Here is a 21,243-nt window from a genome sequence, read left to right on the forward strand (position 1 = left end):
TGAGCCTGTGGATACCATGTAGCTAGCTGAGCCTGTGGATACCATGTAGCTAGCTGAGCCTGTGGATATCATGTAGCTAGCTGAGCCTGTGGATACCATGTAGCTAGCTGAGCCTGTGGATACCATGTAGCTAGCTGAGCCTGTGAATACGCATGGATAGCTAGCTGAGCCTATGAATACATGTAGCTAGCTGAGGCTGTGAATATCATGTAGCTAGCTGAGCCTGTGGATATCATGTAGCTAGCTGAGCCTGTGGATATCATGTAGCTAGCTGCGCCTGTGAATACCATGTAGCTAGCTGAGCCTGTGGATACCATGTAGCTAGCTGAGCCTGTGAATATCATGTATCTAGCTGAGCCTGTGAATACCATGTAGCTAGCTGAGCCTGTGAATACCATAGATACCATGTAGCTAGCTGAGCCTATGAATACCATGTAGCTAGCTGAGCCTGTGAATACCATGTAGCTAGCTGAGCCTGTGGATACCATGTAGCTAGCTGAGCCTGTGGATACCATGTAGCTAGCTGAGCCTGTGATACCATGGATATCATGTAGCTAGCTGAGCCTGTGGATACCATGTAGCTAGCTGAGCCTGTGGATACCATGTAGCTAGCTGAGCCTGTGGATACCATGTAGCTAGATGAGCCTGTGGATACCATGTAGCTAGCTGAGCCTATGGATATCATGTAGCTAGCTGAGCCTGTGGATACCATGTAGCTAGCTGGGCCTGTGAATAACATGTAGCTAGCTGAGCCTGTGGATATCATGTAGCTAGCTGAGCCTGTGGATACCATGTAGCTAGCTGAGCCTGTGAATACCATGTAGCTAGCTGAGCCTGTGGATACCATGGATACCATGTAGCTAGCTGAGCCTGTGGATACCATGTAGCTAGCTGAGCCTATGGATATCATGTAGCTAGCTGAGCCTGTGGATACCATGTAGCTAGCTGAGCCTGTGGATACCATGTAGCTAGCTGAGCCTGTGGATACCATGTAGCTAGCTGAGCCTGTGGATACCATGGATATCATGTAGCTAGCTGAGCCTGTGGATATAATGTAGCTAGCTGAGCCTGTGGATACCATGTAGCTAGCTGAGCCTGTGGATACCATGTAGCTAGCAGAGCCTGTGGATACCATGTAGCTAGCAGAGCCTGTGGATATCATGTAGCTAGCTGAGCCTGTGGATACCATGTAGCTAGCTGAGCCTGTGGATACCATGTAGCTAGCTGAGCCTGTGGATACCATGTAGCTAGCTGAGCCTATGGATACCATGTAGCTAGCTGAGCCTGTGGATACCATGTAGCTAGCTGAGCCTGTGGATATCATGTAGCTAGCTGAGCCTGTGAATACCATGTAGCTAGCTGAGCCTGTGGCTACCATGTAGCTAGCTGAGCCTATGGATATCATGTAGCTAGCTGAGCCTGTGGATACCATGTAGCTAGCTGAGCCTGTGGATACCATGTAGCTAGCTGAGCCTGTGGATACCATGGATATCATGTAGCTAGCTGAGCCTGTGGATATAATGTAGCTAGCTGAGCCTGTGGATATCATGTAGCTAGCTGAGCCTGTGAATATCATGTAGCTAGCTGAGCAGATGGATACCATGTAGCTAGCTGAGCCTGTGGATATCATGTAGCTAGCTGAGCCTGTGGATACCATGTAGCTAGCTGAGCCTGTGGATACCATGTAGCTAGCTGAGCCTGTGGATACCATGTAGCTAGCTGAGCCTGTGGATATCATGTAGCTAGCTGAGCCTGTGGATACCATGTAGCTAGCTGAGCCTGTGAATACCATGGATATCATGTAGCTAGCTGAGCCTGTGAATACATGTAGCTAGCTGAGGCTGTGAATATCATGTAGCTAGCTGAGCCTGTGAATATCATGTAGCTAGCTGAGCCTGTGAATGTATGTAGCTGCGCCTGTGAATACCATGTAGCTAGCTGAGCCTGTGAATATCATGTAGCTAGCTGAGCCTGGTGGATACCATGTAGCTAGCTGAGCCTGTGGATACCATGTAGCTAGCTGAGCCAATGGATATCATGTAGCTAGCTGAGCCTGTGGATACCATGTAGCTAGCTGAGCCTGTGGATACCATGGATATCATGTAGCTAGCTGAGCCTGTGGATATAATGTAGCTAGCTGAGCCTGTGGATATAATGTAGCTAGCTGAGCCTGTGGATATCATGTAGCTAGCTGAGCCTATGGATACCATGTAGCTAGCTGAGCCTGTGAATACCATGTAGCTAGCTAAGCCTGTGAATACCATGGATATCATGTAGCTAGCTGAGCCTATGAATACATGTAGCTAGCTGAGCCTGTGGATACCATGTAGCTATCTGAGCCTATGGATATCATGTAGCTAGCTGAGCCTGTGGATACCATGTAGCTAGCTGGGCCTGTGAATAACATGTAGCTAGCTGAGCCTGTGGATATCATGTAGCTAGCTGAGCTTGTGGATACCATGTAGCTAGCTGAGCCTGTGAATATCATGTAGCTAGCTGAGCCTGTGGATACCATGGATACCATGTAGCTAGCTGAGCCTGTGGATACCATGTAGCTAGCTGAGCCTGTGGATATCATGTAGCTAGCTGAGCCTGTGGATACCATGTAGCTAGCTGAGCCTGTGGATACCATGTAGCTAGCTGAGCCTGTGGATACCATGTAGCTAGCTGAGCCTGTGGATACCATGGATATCATGTAGCTAGCTGAGCCTGTGGATATAATGTAGCTAGCTGAGCCTGTGGATATCATGTAGCTAGCTGAGCTTGTGGATACCATGTAGCTAGCTGAGCCTGTGAATATCATGTAGCTAGCTGAGCCTGTGGATACCATGGATACCATGTAGCTAGCTGAGCCTGTGGATACCATGTAGCTAGCTGAGCCTGTGGATATCATGTAGCTAGCTGAGCCTGTGGATACCATGTAGCTAGCTGAGCCTGTGGATACCATGTAGCTAGCTGAGCCTGTGGATACCATGTAGCTAGCTGAGCCTGTGGATACCATGTAGCTAGCTGAGCCTGTGGATATAATGTAGCTAGCTGAGCCTGTGGATATCATGTAGCTAGCTGAGCCTGTGGATATAATGTAGCTAGCTGAGCCTGTGGATATCATGTAGCTAGCTGAGCCTGTGGATACCATGTAGCTAGCTGAGCCTGTGGATACCATGTAGCTAGCAGAGCCTGTGGATATCATGTAGCTAGCTGAGCCTGTGGATACCATGTAGCTAGCTGAGCCTGTGGATACCATGTAGCTAGCTGAGCCTGTGGATACCATGTAGCTAGCTGAGCCTGTGGATACCATGTAGCTAGCTGAGCCTGTGGATACCATGTAGCTAGCTGAGCCTGTGGATATCATGTAGCTAGCTGAGCCTGTGGATACCATGTAGCTAGCTGAGCCTGTGGCTACCATGTAGCTAGCTGAGCCTGTGGATATCATGTAGCTAGCTGAGCCTGTGGATACCATGTAGCTAGCTGAGCCTGTGGATACCATGTAGCTAGCTGAGCCTGTGGATACCATGTAGCTAGCTGAGCCTGTGGATACCATGGATATCATGTAGCTAGCTGAGCCTGTGGATATAATGTAGCTAGCTGAGCCTGTGGATATCATGTAGCTAGCTGAGCCTGTGAATATCATGTAGCTAGCTGAGCCGATGGATACCATGTAGCTAGCTGAGCCTGTGGATATCATGTAGCTAGCTGAGCCTGTGGATACCATGTAGCTAGCTGAGCCTGTGGATACCATGTAGCTAGCTGAGCCTGTGGATATCATGTAGCTAGCTGAGCCTGTGGATACCATGTAGCTAGCTGAGCCTGTGAATACCATGGATATCATGTAGCTAGCTGAGCCTATGAATACATGTAGCTAGCTGAGGCTGTGAATATCATGTAGCTAGCTGAGCCTGTGAATATCATGTAGCTAGCTGAGCCTGTGAATGTCATGTAGCTAGCTGCGCCTGTGAATACCATGTAGCTAGCTGAGCCTGTGAATATCATGTAGCTAGCTGAGCCTGTGGATACCATGGATACCATGTAGCTAGCTGAGCCTGTGGATACCATGTAGCTAGCTGAGCCAATGGATATCATGTAGCTAGCTGAGCCTGTGGATACCATGTAGCTAGCTGAGCCTGTGGATACCATGGATATCATGTAGCTAGCTGAGCCTGTGGATATAATGTAGCTAGCTGAGCCTGTGGATATAATGTAGCTAGCTGAGCCTGTGGATATCATGTAGCTAGCTGAGCCTATGGATACCATGTAGCTAGCTGAGCCTGTGGATACCATGTAGCTAGCTGAGCCTGTGGATATCATGTAGCTAGCTGAGCCTGTGGATACCATGTAGCTAGCTGAGCCTGTGGATACCATGTAGCTAGCTGAGCCTGTGGATACCATGTAGCTAGCTGAGCCTGTGGATACCATGTAGCTAGCTGAGCCTGTGGATACCATGTAGCTAGCTGAGCCTGTGGATACCATGTAGCTAGCTGAGCCTGTGGATACCATGTAGCTAGCTGAGCCTGTGGATACCATGTAGCTAGCTGAGCCTGTGGATACCATGTAGCTAGCTGAGCCTGTGGATACCATGTAGCTAGCTGAGCCTGTGGATACCATGGATATCATGTCGCTAGCTGAGCCTGTGGATATAATGTAGCTAGCTGAGCCTGTGGATACCATGTAGCTAGCTGAGCCTATGGATACCATGTAGCTAGCTGAGCCTGTGGATACCATGTAGCTAGCAGAGCCTGTGGATACCATGTAGCTAGCTGAGCCTGTGGATACCATGTAGCTAGCTGAGCCTGTGGATACCATGTAGCTAGCTGAGCCTGTGGATACCATGTAGCTAGCTGAGCCTGTGGATACCATGTAGCTAGCTGAGCCTGTGGATACCATGTAGCTAGCTGAGCCTGTGGATATCATGTAGCTAGCTGAGCCTGTGGATACCATGTAGCTAGCTGAGCCTGTGGATACCATGTAGCTAGCAGAGCCTGTGGATACCATGTAGCTAGCTGAGCCTGTGGATACCATGTAGCTAGCTGAGCCTGTGGATACCATGTAGCTAGCTGAGCCTGTGGATACCATGTAGCTAGCTGAGCCTGTGGATACCATGTAGCTAGCTGAGCCTGTGGATACCATGTAGCTAGCTGAGCCTGTGGATACCATGTAGCTAGCTGAGCCTGTGGATATCATGTAGCTAGCTGAGCCTGTGGATACCATGTAGCTAGCTGAGCCTGTGGATACCATGTAGCTAGCTGAGCCTATGGATATCATGTAGCTAGCTGAGCCTGTGGATACCATGTAGCTAGCTGAGCCTGTGGATACCATGTAGCTAGCTGAGCCTGTGGATACCATGTAGCTAGCTGAGCCTGTGGATACCATGTAGCTAGCTGAGCCTGTGGATACCATGTAGCTAGCTGAGCCTGTGGATACCATGTAGCTAGCAGAGCCTGTGGATACCATGTAGCTAGCAGAGCCTGTGGATATCATGTAGCTAGCTGAGCCTGTGGATACCATGTAGCTAGCTGAGCCTGTGGATACCATGTAGCTAGCTGAGCCTGTGGATACCATGTAGCTAGCTGAGCCTGTGGATACCATGTAGCTAGCTGAGCCTGTGGATACCATGTAGCTAGCTGAGCCTGTGGATACCATGTAGCTAGCTGAGCCTGTGAATACCATGTAGCTAGCTGAGCCTGTGGATACCATGTAGCTAGCTGAGCCTGTGGATATCATGTAGCTAGCTGAGCCTGTGGATACCATGTAGCTAGCTGAGCCTGTGGATACCATGTAGCTAGCTGAGCCTGTGGATACCATGGATATCATGTAGCTAGCTGAGCCTGTGGATATCATGTAGCTAGCTGAGCCTGTGAATATCATGTAGCTAGCTGAGCCTGTGAATATCATGTAGCTAGCTGAGCCGATGGATACCATGTAGCTAGCTGAGCCTGTGGATATCATGTAGCTAGCTGAGCCTGTGGATATCATGTAGCTAGCTGAGCCTGTGGATACCATGTAGCTAGCTGAGCCTGTGGATACCATGTAGCTAGCTGAGCCTGTGGATATCATGTAGCTAGCTGAGCCTGTGGATACCATGTAGCTAGCTGAGCCTGTGATACCATGGATACCATGTAGCTAGCTGAGCCTATGAATACATGTAGCTAGCTGAGGCTGTGAATATCATGTAGCTAGCTGAGCCTGTGAATATCATGTAGCTAGCTGAGCCTGTGGATATCATTTAGCTAGCTGAGCCTGTGGATATCATGAATACCATGGATACCATGTAGCTAGCTGAGCCTGTGGATATCATGTAGCTAGCTGAGCCTGTGGATATCATTTAGCTAGCTGAGCCTGTGGATACCATGTAGCTAGCTGAGCCTATGGATACCATGTAGCTAGCTGAGCCTGTGGATACCATGTAGCTAGCTGAGCCTGTGGATATCATGTAGCTAGCTGAGCCTGTGAATACCATGTAGCTAGCTGAGCCTGTGGATACCATGTAGCTAGCTGAGCCTATGGATATCATGTAGCTAGCTGAGCCTGTGGATACCATGTAGCTAGCTGAGCCTGTGGATACCATGTAGCTAGCTGAGCCTGTGGATATCATGTAGCTAGCTGAGCCTGTGAATACCATGTAGCTAGCTGAGCCTGTGGATACCATGTAGCTAGCTGAGCCCATAGATATCATGTAGCTAGCTGAGCCTGTGGATACCATGTAGCTAGCTGAGCCTGTGGATACCATGTAGCTAGCTGAGCCTGTGGATACCATGTAGCTAGCTGAGCCTGTGGATACCATGGATATCATGTCGCTAGCTGAGCCTGTGGATATCATGTAGCTAGCTGAGCCTGTGGATATCATGTAGCTAGCTGAGCCTGTGAATATCATGTAGCTAGCTGAGCCGATGGATACCATGTAGCTAGCTGAGCCTGTGGATATCATGTAGCTAGCTGAGCCTGTGGATATCATGTAGCTAGCTGAGCCTGTGGATACCATGTAGCTAGCTGAGCCTGTGGATACCATGTAGCTAGCTGAGCCTGTGGATATCATGTAGCTAGCTGAGCCTGTGGATACCATGTAGCTAGCTGAGCCTGTGAATACCATGGATATCATGTAGCTAGCTGAGCCTATGAATACATGTAGCTAGCTGAGGCTGTGAATATCATGTAGCTAGCTGAGCCTGTGAATATCATGTAGCTAGCTGAGCCTGTGAATATCATGTAGCTAGCTGAGCCTGTGAATACCATGTAGCTAGCTGAGCCTGTGAATATCATGTAGCTAGCTGAGCCTGTGAATATCATGTATCTAGCTGAGCCTGTGAATACCATGTAGCTAGCTGAGCCTGTGAATACCATGGATATCATGTAGCTAGCTGAGCCTATGAATACATGTAGCTAGCTGAGCCTGTGAATATCATGTAGCTAGCTGAGCCTGTGGATATCATGTAGCTAGCTGAGCCTGTGAATACCATGTAGCTAGCTGAGCCTGTGGATACCATGTAGCTAGCTGAGCCTATGGATATCATGTAGCTAGCTGAGCCTGTGGATACCATGTAGCTAGCTGAGCCTGTGGATACCATGTAGCTAGCTGAGCCTGTGGATACCATGGATATCATGTAGCTAGCTGAGCCTGTGGATATAATGTAGCTAGCTGAGCCTGTGGATATCATGTAGCTAGCTGAGCCTGTGAATATCATGTAGCTAGCTGAGCCGATGGATACCATGTAGCTAGCTGAGCCTGTGGATATCATGTAGCTAGCTGAGCCTGTGGATATCATGTAGCTAGCTGAGCCTGTGGATACCATGTAGCTAGCTGAGCCTGTGGATACCATGTAGCTAGCTGAGCCTGTGGATATCATGTAGCTAGCTGAGCCTGTGGATACCATGTAGCTAGCTGAGCCTGTGAATACCATGGATATCATGTAGCTAGCTGAGCCTATGAATACATGTAGCTAGCTGAGGCTGTGGATATCATGTAGCTAGCTGAGCCTGTGTATATCATGTAGCTAGCTGAGCCTGTGGATACCATGTAGCTAGCTGAGCCTGTGGATACCATGGATACCATGTAGCTAGCTGAGCCTGTGGATACCATGTAGCTAGCTGAGCCTGTGGATACCATGTAGCTAGCTGAGCCTGTGGATACCATGTAGCTAGCTGAGCCTGTGGATACCATGTAGCTAGCTGAGCCTGTGGATACCATGTAGCTAGCTGAGCCTGTGGATATCATGTAGCTAGCTGAGCCTGTGAATACCATGTAGCTAGCTGAGCCTGTGGATACCATGTAGCTAGCTGAGCCTATGGATATCATGTAGCTAGCTGAGCCTGTGGATACCATGTAGCTAGCTGAGCCTGTGAATACCATGTAGCTAGCTGAGCCTGTGGATACCATGTAGCTAGCTGAGCCCATAGATATCATGTAGCTAGCTGAGCCTGTGGATACCATGTAGCTAGCTGAGCCTGTGGATACCATGTAGCTAGCTGAGCCTGTGGATACCATGTAGCTAGCTGAGCCTGTGGATACCATGGATATCATGTCGCTAGCTGAGCCTGTGGATATAATGTAGCTAGCTGAGCCTGTGGATATCATGTAGCTAGCTGAGCCTGTGAATATCATGTAGCTAGCTGAGCCGATGGATACCATGTAGCTAGCTGAGCCTGTGGATATCATGTAGCTAGCTGAGCCTGTGGATACCATGTAGCTAGCTGAGCCTGTGGATACCATGTAGCTAGCTGAGCCTGTGGATACCATGTAGCTAGCTGAGCCTGTGGATATCATGTAGCTAGCTGAGCCTGTGGATACCATGTAGCTAGCTGAGCCTGTGAATACCATGGATATCATGTAGCTAGCTGAGCCTATGAATACATGTAGCTAGCTGAGGCTGTGAATATCATGTAGCTAGCTGAGCCTGTGAATATCATGTAGCTAGCTGAGCCTGTGGATATCATGTAGCTAGCTGAGCCTGTGGATACCATGTAGCTAGCTGAGCCTGTGGATATCATGTAGCTAGCTGAGCCTGTGGATATCATGTAGCTAGCTGAGCCTGTGGATACCATGTAGCTAGCTGAGCCTGTGAATACCATGGATATCATGTAGCTAGCTGAGCCTATGAATACATGTAGCTAGCTGAGCCTGTGAATATCATGTAGCTAGCTGAGCCTGTGAATATCATGTAGCTAGCTGAGCCTGTGAATACCATGTAGCTAGCTGAGCCTGTGAATACCATGGATATCATGTAGCTAGCTGAGCCTATGAATACATGTAGCTAGCTGAGCCTGTGGATACCATGTAGCTAGCTGAGCCTGTGGATACCATGTAGCTAGATGAGCCTGTGGATACCATGTAGCTATCTGAGCCTATGGATATCATGTAGCTAGCTGAGCCTGTGGATACCATGTAGCTAGCTGGGCCTGTGAATAACATGTAGCTAGCTGAGCCTGTGGATATCATGTAGCTAGCTGAGCTTGTGGATACCATGTAGCTAGCTGAGCCTGTGAATATCATGTAGCTAGCTGAGCCTGTGGATACCATGGATACCATGTAGCTAGCTGAGCCTGTGGATACCATGTAGCTAGCTGAGCCTATGGATATCATGTAGCTAGCTGAGCCTGTGGATACCATGTAGCTAGCTGAGCCTGTGGATACCATGTAGCTAGCTGAGCCTGTGGATACCATGTAGCTAGCTGAGCCTGTGGATACCATGGATATCATGTAGCTAGCTGAGCCTGTGGATATAATGTAGCTAGCTGAGCCTGTGGATATCATGTAGCTAGCTGAGCCTGTGGATACCATGTAGCTAGCAGAGCCTGTGGATACCATGTAGCTAGCAGAGCCTGTGGATACCATGTAGCTAGCTGAGCCTGTGGATACCATGTAGCTAGCTGAGCCTGTGGATACCATGTAGCTAGCTGAGCCTGTGGATACCATGTAGCTAGCTGAGCCTATGGATACCATGTAGCTAGCTGAGCCTGTGGATACCATGTAGCTAGCTGAGCCTGTGGATATCATGTAGCTAGCTGAGCCTGTGAATACCATGTAGCTAGCTGAGCCTGTGGCTACCATGTAGCTAGCTGAGCCTATGGATATCATGTAGCTAGCTGAGCCTGTGGATACCATGTAGCTAGCTGAGCCTGTGGATACCATGTAGCTAGCTGAGCCTGTGGATACCATGTAGCTAGCTGAGCCTGTGGATACCATGGATATCATGTCGCTAGCTGAGCCTGTGGATATAATGTAGCTAGCTGAGCCTGTGGATATCATGTAGCTAGCTGAGCCTGTGAATATCATGTAGCTAGCTGAGCAGATGGATACCATGTAGCTAGCTGAGCCTGTGGATATCATGTAGCTAGCTGAGCCTGTGGATATCATGTAGCTAGCTGAGCCTGTGGATATCATGTAGCTAGCTGAGCCTGTGGATATCATGTAGCTATCTGAGCCTGTGGATACCATGTAGCTAGCTGAGCCTGTGAATACCATGGATATCATGTAGCTAGCTGAGCCTATGAATACATGTAGCTAGCTGAGGCTGTGAATATCATGTAGCTAGCTGAGCCTGTGAATATCATGTAGCTAGCTGAGCCTGTGAATGTCATGTAGCTAGCTGCGCCTGTGAATACCATGTAGCTAGCTGAGCCTGTGAATACCATGTAGCTAGCTGAGCCTGTGAATATCATGTAGCTAGCTGAGCCTGTGAATATCATGTATCTAGCTGAGCCTGTGAATACCATGTAGCTAGCTGAGCCTGTGAATACCATGGATATCATGTAGCTAGCTGAGCCTATGAATACATGTAGCTAGCTGAGCCTGTGAATATCATGTAGCTAGCTGAGCCTGTGAATATCATGTAGCTAGCTGAGCCTGTGAATACCATGTAGCTAGCTGAGCCTGTGAATACCATGGATATCATGTAGCTAGCTGAGCCTATGAATACATGTAGCTAGCTGAGCCTGTGAATACCATGGATATCATGTAGCTAGCTGAGCCTATGAATACATGTAGCTAGCTGAGCCTGTGAATACCATGTAGCTAGCTGAGCCTGTGAATACCATGGATATCTTGTAGCTAGCTGAGCCTATGAATACATGTAGCTAGCTGAGCCTGTGGATACCATGTAGCTAGCTGAGCCTGTGGATACCATGTAGCTAGCTGAGCCTATGGATACCATGTAGCTAGCTGAGCCCATGGATATCATGTAGCTAGCTGAGCCTGTGGATATCATGAATACCATGGATACCATGTAGCTAGCTGAGACTGTGGATATCATGTAGCTAGCTGAGCCTGTGGATATCATGAATACCATGGATACCATGTAGCTAGCTGAGCCTGTGGATATCATGTAGCTAGCTGAGCCTGTGGATATCATGTAGCTAGCTGAGCCTGTGGATATCATGAATACCATGGATACCATGTAGCTAGCTGAGCCTGTGGATATCATGTAGCTAGCTGAGCCTGTGGATATCATTTAGCTAGCTGAGCCTGTGGATATCATGAATACCATGGATACCATGTAGCTAGCTGAGCCTGTGGATATCATGTAGCTAGCTGAGCCTGTGGATATCATTTAGCTAGCTGAGCCTGTGGATATCATGAATACCATGGATACCATGTAGCTAGCTGAGCCTGTGGATATCATGTAGCTAGCTGAGCCTGTGGATACCATGTAGCTAGCTGAGCCTGTGGATACCATGTAGCTAGCTGAGCCTGTGGATACCATGTAGCTAGCTGAGCCTGTGGATACCATGTAGCTAGCTGAGCCTGTGGATACCATGTAGCTAGCTGAGCCTGCGGATATCATGTAGCTAGCTGAGCCTGCGAATACCATGTAGCTAGCTGAGCCTGTGGATACCATGTAGCTAGCTGAGCCTGTGGATACCATGTAGCTAGCTGAGCCTGTGGATACCATGTAGCTAGCTGAGCCTGTGGATACCATGTAGCTATCTGAGCCTGTGGATACCATGGATATCATGTAGCTAGCTAAGCCTATGAATACATGTAGCTAGCTGAGCCTGTGAATACCATGGATATCATGTAGCTAGCTGAGCCTATGAATACATGTAGCTAGCTGAGCCTGTGAATACCATGTAGCTAGCTGAGCCTGTGAATACCATGGATATCATGTAGCTAGCTGAGCCTATGAATACATGTAGCTAGCAGAGCCTGTGAATACCATGTAGCTAGCTGAGCCTGTGAATACCATGGATATCATGTAGCTAGCTGAGCCTATGAATACATGTAGCTAGCTGAGCCTGTGGATACCATGTAGCTAGCTGAGCCTGTGGATACCATGTAGCTAGCTGAGCCTATGGATACCATGTAGCTAGCTGAGCCTGTGGATACCATGTAGCTAGCTGAGCCTGTGGATACCATGTAGCTAGCTGAGCCTGTGGATACCATGGATATCATGTCGCTAGCTGAGCCTGTGGATATAATGTAGCTAGCTGAGCCTGTGGATATCATGTAGCTAGCTGAGCCTGTGGATATCATGTAGCTAGCTGAGCCTGTGGATATCATTTAGCTAGCTGAGCCTGTGGATATATGATACCATGGATACCATGTAGCTAGCTGAGCCTGTGGATACCATGTAGCTAGCTGAGCCTGTGGATATCATGTAGCTAGCTGAGCCTGTGGATATCATGATACCATGGATACCATGTAGCTAGCTGAGCCTGTGGATACCATGTAGCTAGCTGAGCCTGTGGATACCATGTAGCTAGCTGAGCCTGTGGATACCATGTAGCTAGCTGAGCCTGTGGATACCATGTAGCTAGCTGAGCCTGTGGATACCATGTAGCTAGCTGAGCCTGTGGATACCATGTAGCTAGCTGAGCCTGAGGATATCATGTAGCTAGCTGAGCCTGCGAATACCATGTAGCTAGCTGAGCCTGTGGATACCATGTAGCTAGCTGAGCCTGTGGATACCATGTAGCTAGCTGAGCCTGTGGATACCATGTAGCTAGCTGAGCCTGTGGATACCATGTAGCTATCTGAGCCTGTGGATACCATGGATATCATGTAGCTAGCTGAGCCTATGAATACATGTAGCTAGCTGAGCCTGTGAATACCATGGATATCATGTAGCTAGCTGAGCCTATGAATACCATGTAGCTAGCTGAGCCTGTGAATACCATGTAGCTAGCTGAGCCTGTGAATACCATGGATATCATGTAGCTAGCTGAGCCTATGAATACATGTAGCTAGCAGAGCCTGTGAATACCATGTAGCTAGCTGAGCCTGTGAATACATGGATACCATGTAGCTAGCTGAGCCTATGAATACATGTAGCTAGCTGAGCCTGTGGATACCATGTAGCTAGCTGAGCCTGTGGATACCATGTAGCTAGCTGAGCCTATGGATACCATGTAGCTAGCTGAGCCTGTGGATACCATGTAGCTAGCTGAGCCTGTGGATACCATGTAGCTAGCTGAGCCTGTGGATACCATGGATATCATGTAGCTAGCTGAGCCTGTGGATATAATGTAGCTAGCTGAGCCTGTGGATATCATGTAGCTAGCTGAGCCTGTGGATATCATGTAGCTAGCTGAGCCAGATGGATACCATGTAGCTAGCTGAGCCTGTGGATATCATGTAGCTAGCTGAGCCTGTGGATACCATGTAGCTAGCTGAGCCTGTGGATACCATGTAGCTAGCTGAGCCTGTGGATACCATGTAGCTATCTGAGCCTGTGGATACCATGTAGCTAGCTGAGCCTGTGACATGGATATCATGTAGCTAGCTGAGCCTATGAATACATGTAGCTAGCTGAGGCTGTGAATATCATGTAGCTAGCTGAGCCTGTGAATATCATGTAGCTAGCTGAGCCTGTGAATGCCATGTAGCTAGCTGCGCCTGTGGATACCATGTAGCTAGCTGAGCCTGTGGATACCATGTAGCTAGCTGAGCCTGTGGATATCATGTAGCTAGCTGAGCCTGTGAATATCATGTATCTAGCTGAGCCTGTGAATACCATGTAGCTAGCTGAGCCTGTGAATACCATGGATATCATGTAGCTAGCTGAGCCTATGAATACATGTAGCTAGCTGAGCCTGTGAATATCATGTAGCTAGCTGAGCCTGTGAATATCATGTAGCTAGCTGAGCCTGTGAATACCATGTAGCTAGCTGAGCCTGTGAATACCATGGATATCATGTAGCTAGCTGAGCCTATGAATACATGTAGCTAGCTGAGCCTGTGAATACCATGGATATCATGTAGCTAGCTGAGCCTATGAATACATGTAGCTAGCTGAGCCTGTGAATACCATGTAGCTAGCTGAGCCTGTGAATACCATGGATATCTTGTAGCTAGCTGAGCCTATGAATACATGTAGCTAGCTGAGCCTGTGGATACCATGTAGCTAGCTGAGCCTGTGGATACCATGTAGCTAGCTGAGCCTATGGATACCATGTAGCTAGCTGAGCCCATGGATATCATGTAGCTAGCTGAGCCTGTGGATATCATGAATACCATGGATACCATGTAGCTAGCTGAGACTGTGGATATCATGTAGCTAGCTGAGCCTGTGGATATCATGAATACCATGGATACCATGTAGCTAGCTGAGCCTGTGGATACCATGTAGCTAGCTGAGCCTGTGGATACCATTTAGCTAGCTGAGCCTGTGGATATCATGTAGTAGAGCCGTGGATACCATGTAGCTAGCTGAGCCTGTGGATATCATGTAGCTAGCTGAGCCTGTGGATATCATGTAGCTAGCTGAGCCTGTGGATATCATGTAGCTAGCTGAGCCGATACCATGGATATCATGTAGCTAGCTGAGCCTGTGGATATCATGTAGCTAGCTGAGGCTGTGGATACCATGTAGCTAGCTGAGCCTGTGGATATCATGTAGCTAGCTGAGCCTGTGGATACCATGTAGCTAGCTGAGCCTGTGGATACCATGTAGCTAGCTGAGCCTGTGGATACCATGTAGCTAGCTGAGCCTGCGGATATCATGTAGCTAGCTGAGCCTGCGAATATCATGTAGCTAGCTGAGCCTGTGGATACCATGTAGCTAGCTGAGCCTGTGGATACCATGCATGTAGCTAGCTGAGCCTGTGGATACCATGTAGCTAGCTGAGCCTGTGATATGATATCATGTAGCTAGCTGAGCCTGTGAATATCATGTAGCTAGCTGAGCCTGTGAATACCATGTAGCTAGCTGAGCCTGTGAATACCATGGTCATGTAGCTAGCTGAGCCTGTGAATACCATGTAGCTAGCTGAGCCTGTGAATACCATGGATATCATGTAGCTAGCTGAGCCTATGAATACATGTAGCTAGCAGAGCCTGTGAATACCATGTAGCTAGCTGAGCCTGTGAATACCATGGATATCATGTAGCTAGCTGAGCCTATGAATACATGTAGCTAGCTGAGCCTGTGGATACCATGTAGCTAGCTGAGCCTGTGGATACCATGTAGCTAGCTGAGCCTATGGATACCATGTAGCTAGCTGAGCCCATGGATATCATGTAGCTAGCTGAGCCTGTGGATATCATGAATACCATGGATACCATGTAGCTAGCTGAGACTGTGGATATCATGTAGCTAGCTGAGCCTTTGAATATCATGTAGCTAGCTGAGCCTGTGGATACCATGTAGCTAGCTGAGCCTGTGGATACCATGAATACCATGGATACCATGTAGCTAGCTGAGCCTGTGGATATCGCATGGATACATGTAGCTAGCTGAGCCTGTGGATATCATGTAGCTAGCTGAGCCTGTGGATATCATGAATACCATGGATACCATGTAGCTAGCTGAGCCTGTGAATATCATGTAGCTAGCTGAGCCTGTGGATACCATGTAGCTAGCTGAGCCTGTGGATACCATGTAGCTAGCTGAGCCTGTGGATACCATGTAGCTAGCTGAGCCTGCGGATACCATGTAGCTAGCTGAGCCTGCGGATACCATGTAGCTAGCTGAGCCTGCGAATACCATGTAGCTAGCTGAGCCTGTGGATACCATGTAGCTAGCTGAGCCTGTGGATACCATGTAGCTAGCTGAGCCTGTGGATACCATGTAGCTAGCTGAGCCTGTGGATACCATGTAGCTAGCTGAGCCTGTGGATACCATGTAGCTAGCTGAGCCTGTGGATACCATGTAGCTAGCTGAGCCTGTGAATACCATGTAGCTAGCTGAGCCTGTGAATACCATGTAGCTAGCTGAGCCTGTGGATACCATGTAGCTAGCTGAGCCTGTGGATACCATGTAGCTAGCTGAGCCTGTGAATACCATGGATATCATGTAGCTAGCTGAGCCTATGAATACATGTAGCTAGCTGAGCCTGTGAATACCATGGATATCATGTAGCTAGCTGAGCCTATGAATACATGTAGCTAGCTGAGCCTGTGAATATCATGTAGCTAGCTGAGCCTGTGAATATCATGTAGCTAGCTGAGCCTGTGAATACCATGTAGCTAGCTGAGCCTGTGAATACCATGTAGCTAGCTGAGCCTGTGAATACCATGTAGCTAGCTGAGCCTGTGAATACCATGTAGCTAGCTGAGCCTGTGAATATCATGGATATCATGTAGCTAGCTGAGCCTGTGAATATCATGTAGCTAGCTGAGCCTGTGAATATCATGTAGCTAGCTGAGCCTGTGAATATCATGTAGCTAGCTGAGCCTGTGAATACCATGTAGCTAGCTGAGCCTGTGAATACCATGGATATCATGTAGCTAGCTGAGCCTGTGGATATCATGAATACCATGGATACCATGTAGCTAGCTGAGCCTGTGAATATCATGTAGCTAGCGGAGCCTGTGAATATCATGTAGCTAGCTGAGCCTGTGGATACCATGTAGCTAGCTGAGCCTGTGGATACCATGTAGCTAGCTGAGCCTGTGGATATCATGTAGCTAGCTGAGCCTGTGGATACCATGTAGCTAGCTGAGCCTGTGAATACCATGTAGCTAGCTGAGCCTGTGAATACCATGTAGCTAGCTGAGCCTGTGAATATCATGTAGCTAACTGAGCCTGTGAATATCATGTAGCTAGCTGAGCCTGTGGATACCATGTAGCTAGCTGAGCCTGTGGATATCATGTAGCTAGCTGAGCCTGTGAATACCATGTAGCTAGCTGAGCCTGTGAATACCATGGATATCATGTAGCTAGCTGAGCCTGTGAATACCATGTAGCTAGCTGAGCCTGTGAATACCATGTAGCTAGCTGAGCCTGTGAATACCATGGATATCATGTAGCTAGCTGAGCCTGTGAATATCATGTAGCTAGCTGAGCCTATGAATACATGTAGCTAGCTGAGCCTGTGAATATCATGTAGCTAGCTGAGCCTGTGAATATCATGTAGCTAGCTGAGCCTGTGAATACCATGTAGCTAGCTGAGCCTGTGAATACCATGGATATCATGTAGCTAGCTGAGCCTGTGGATATCATGAATACCATGGATACCATGTAGCTAGCTGAGCCTGTGAATATCATGTAGCTAGCAGAGCCTGTGAATGTCATGTAGCTAGCTGAGCCTGTGGATACCATGTAGCTAGCTGAGCCTGTGGATACCATGTAGCTAGCTGAGCCTGTGGATATCATGTAGCTAGCTGAGCCTGTGGATACCATGTAGCTAGCTGAGCCTGTGAATACCATGTAGCTAGCTGAGCCTGTGAATACCATGTAGCTAGCTGAGCCTGTGAATATCATGTAGCTAGCTGAGCCTGTGAATATCATGTAGCTAGCTGAGCCTGTGGATACCATGTAGCTAGCTGAGCCTGTGGATATCATGTAGCTAGCTGAGCCTGTGAATACCATGTAGCTAGCTGAGCCTGTGAATACCATGTAGCTAGCTGAGCCTGTGAATACCATGTAGCTAGCTGAGCCTGTGAATACCATGGATATCATGTAGCTAGCTGAGCCTGTGAATATCATGTAGCTAGCTGAGCCTGTGAATACCATGTAGCTAGCTGAGCCTGTGAATATCATGTAGCTAGCTGAGCCTGTGAATACCATGTAGCTAGCTGAGGCTGTGAATACCATGTAGCTAGCTGAGGCTGTGAATACCATGGATATCATGTAGCTAGCTGAGCCTGTGAATATCATGTAGCTAGCTGAGCCTGTGAATATCATGTAGCTAGCTGAGCCTGTGAATACCATGTAGCTAGCTGAGCCTGTGAATACCATGGATATCATGTAGCTAGCTGAGCCTGTGGATATCATGAATACCATGGATACCATGTAGCTAGCTGAGCCTGTGGATACCATGTAGCTAGCTGAGCCTGTGGATACCATGTAGCTAGCTGAGCCTGCGAATACCATGTAGCTAGCTGAGCCTGTGGATACCATGTAGCTAGCTGAGCCTGTGGATACCATGTAGCTAGCTGAGCCTGCGAATACCATGTAGCTAGCTGAGCCTGTGGATACCATGTAGCTAGCTGAGCCTGTGGATACCATGTAGCTAGCTGAGCCTGTGGATACCATGTAGCTAGCTGAGCCTGTGGATACCATGTAGCTAGCTGAGCCTGTGGATACCATGTAGCTAGCTGAGCCTGTGGATACCATGTAGCTAGCTGAGCCTGTGGATACCATGTAGCTAGCTGAGCCTGTGAATACCATGTAGCTAGCTGAGCCTGTGAATACCATGGATATCATGTAGCTAGCTGAGCCTATGAATACATGTAGCTAGCTGAGCCTGTGAATATCATGTAGCTAGCTGAGCCTGTGAATACCATGGATATCATGTAGCTAGCTGAGCCTATGAATACATGTAGCTAGCTGAGCCTGTGAATACCATGTAGCTAGCTGAGCCTGTGAATACCATGTAGCTAGCTGAGCCTGTGAATACCATGTAGCTAGCTGAGCCTGTGAATACCATGTAGCTAGCTGAGCCTGTGAATACCATGGATATCATGTAGCTAGCTGAGCCTGTGAATATCATGTAGCTAGCTGAGCCTGTGAATACCATGTAGCTTGCTGAGCCTGTGAATACCATGTAGCTAGCTGAGCCTGTGAATATCATGTAGCTAGCTGAGCCTGTGAATATCATGTAGCTAGCTGAGCCTGTGAATACATGGATATCATGTAGCTAGCTGAGCCTGTGAATACCATGTAGCTAGCTGAGCCTGTGAATACCATGTAGCTTGCTGAGCCTGTGAATACCATGTAGCTAGCTGAGCCTGTGAATATCATGTAGCTAGCTGAGCCTGTGAATACCATGTAGCTAGCTGAGGCTGTGAATACCATGGATATCATGTAGCTAGCTGAGCCTATGAATACTTGTAGCTAGCTGAGCCTGTGAATATCATGTAGCTAGCTGTGCCTGTGAATATCATGTAGCTAGCTGAGCCTGTGAATACCATGTAGCTAGCTGAGCTTGTGAATACCATGGATATCATGTAGCTAGCTGAGCCTATGAATACATGTAGCTAGCTGAGCCTGTGAGTATCATGTAGCTAGCTGAGCCTGTGAATACCATGGATATCATGTAGCTAGCTGAGCCTATGAATACATGTAGCTAGCTGAGCCTGTGAATATCATGTAGCTAGCTGAGCCTGTGAATATCATGTAGCTAGCTAAGCCTGTGAATACCATGTAGCTAGCTGAGCCTGTGAATACCATGGATATCATGTAGCTAGCTGAGCCTATGAATACATGTAGCTAGCTGAGCCTGTGAATACCATGTAGCTAGCTGAGCCTGTGGATATCATGTAGCTAGCTGAGCCTGTGGATACCATGTAGCTAGCTGAGCCTATGGATACCATGTAGCTAGCTGAGCCTATGGATATCATGTAGCTAGTTGAGCCTATGGATATCATGTAGCTAGCTGAGCCTGTGGATATCATGTAGCTAGCTGAGCTGTGGATACCATGTAGCTAGCTGAGCCTGTGGATATCATGTAGCTAGCTGAGCCTATGGATACCATGTAGCTAGCTGAGCCTATGGATATCATGTAGCTAGCTGAGCCTGTGGATATCATGTAGCTAGCTGAGCCTATGGATATCATGTAGCTAGCTGAGCCCATGGATATCATGTAGCTAGCTGAGCCCGTGGATATCATGTAGCTAGCTGAGCCTGTCAATATCATGTAGCTAGCTGAGCCTGTGGATATCATGTAGCTAGCTGAGCCTATGGATATCATGTAGCTAGCTGAGCTGTGGATATCATGTAGCTAGTTGAGCCTATGGATATCATGTAGCTAGCTGAGCCTGTGGATATCATGTAGCTAGCTGAGCTGTGGATACCATGTAGCTAGCTGAGCCTGTGGATATCATGTAGCTAGCTGAGCCTATGGATACCATGTAGCTAGCTGAGCCTATGGATATCATGTAGCTAGCTGAGCCTGTGGATATCATGTAGCTAGCTGAGCCTATGGATATCATGTAGCTAGCTGAGCCCATGGATATCATGTAGCTAGCTGAGCCCGTGGATATCATGTAGCTAGCTGAGCCTGTCAATATCATGTAGCTAGCTGAGCCTGTGGATATCATGTAGCTAGTTGAGCCTGTGGATATCATGTAGGGAAGCTTGTTCAGCCCAAGATCAGTGAATGACAGGAGAAGAGACGAGTGAAGGAAGCCAACTAATAGGAATGAGATGCACCCAGTCGTAGTAGTGGTACTAGCTAGCTGCTAGCTAATGCACTTTGGCTAAAACACGAATTATTTAACTAGCTTCGTTCGTTCAGTAAGGCTTTTATAGTTACGGCTGTGTCTTAGTCAAAATAGAGGCTTTACAACAACGGCCACATCAAATAAAAAATAACTTGGCCATATACACAGGGTACCAGTACCGAGTCAATGTGTAGGGGTACGAGGTTATTGAAGTAGATATGTACATACAGGTAAAGTAACTAGGCAACGGGATAGATAAAACAGTAGCAGCAACGTATACATGATTACACAACCAGGCTATTGGCAGTTGGAGGCCCTGTGCTGGTAGTTAACGTTAGCCATAGCACATCATGCTAACTAGCTAGCATGCCCAGCTAAATGAAAGAAGACGAAAAGTCTCCGACGCCATGTTAGATCAGAGTAGCTTGTGGTGTCTACATTTCAGCGTGTTATTGTGTTGTGTTTATGTTGCAGCCCGTTTCCATCATTGGCTCTATCCTTTTACCACATCGAGCCTCAAGCAGAAACTGAATTATACGTTTGATTTTGTTACTTACTTCCTGTTTTTGGTCCGGGCACTTCGGAGAGACCAGGATGGAGGCAAATGCCAGGATGGAGAACCTCTCTGGTGGGGTTTCTGCTAGATAACACAGCCACAAAGGCCAAATCGTAAAAATTCATGAAAAAACTGTCTTAATTTAATGTTAGGG

At 47.9% G+C, this 21,243-nt stretch overlaps 1 protein-coding gene across 1 annotated transcript in view; it reads right to left on the minus strand.

Annotated features, from left to right (window-relative positions):
* LOC106594134 (cyclin-D-binding Myb-like transcription factor 1) overlaps positions 1–21,243 on the minus strand; it is a gene marked incomplete at its 5' end in the record, with an annotated part of 66,662 nt that extends 45,419 nt beyond the window's left edge. The window contains 1 exon segment of the mRNA XM_045712434.1: positions 21,091–21,243.

The sequence above is a fragment of the Salmo salar genome, unplaced genomic scaffold (assembly GCF_905237065.1).
Source record: "Salmo salar unplaced genomic scaffold, Ssal_v3.1, whole genome shotgun sequence".
In the NCBI taxonomy this organism is placed as follows: Eukaryota; Metazoa; Chordata; class Actinopteri; order Salmoniformes; family Salmonidae; genus Salmo; species Salmo salar.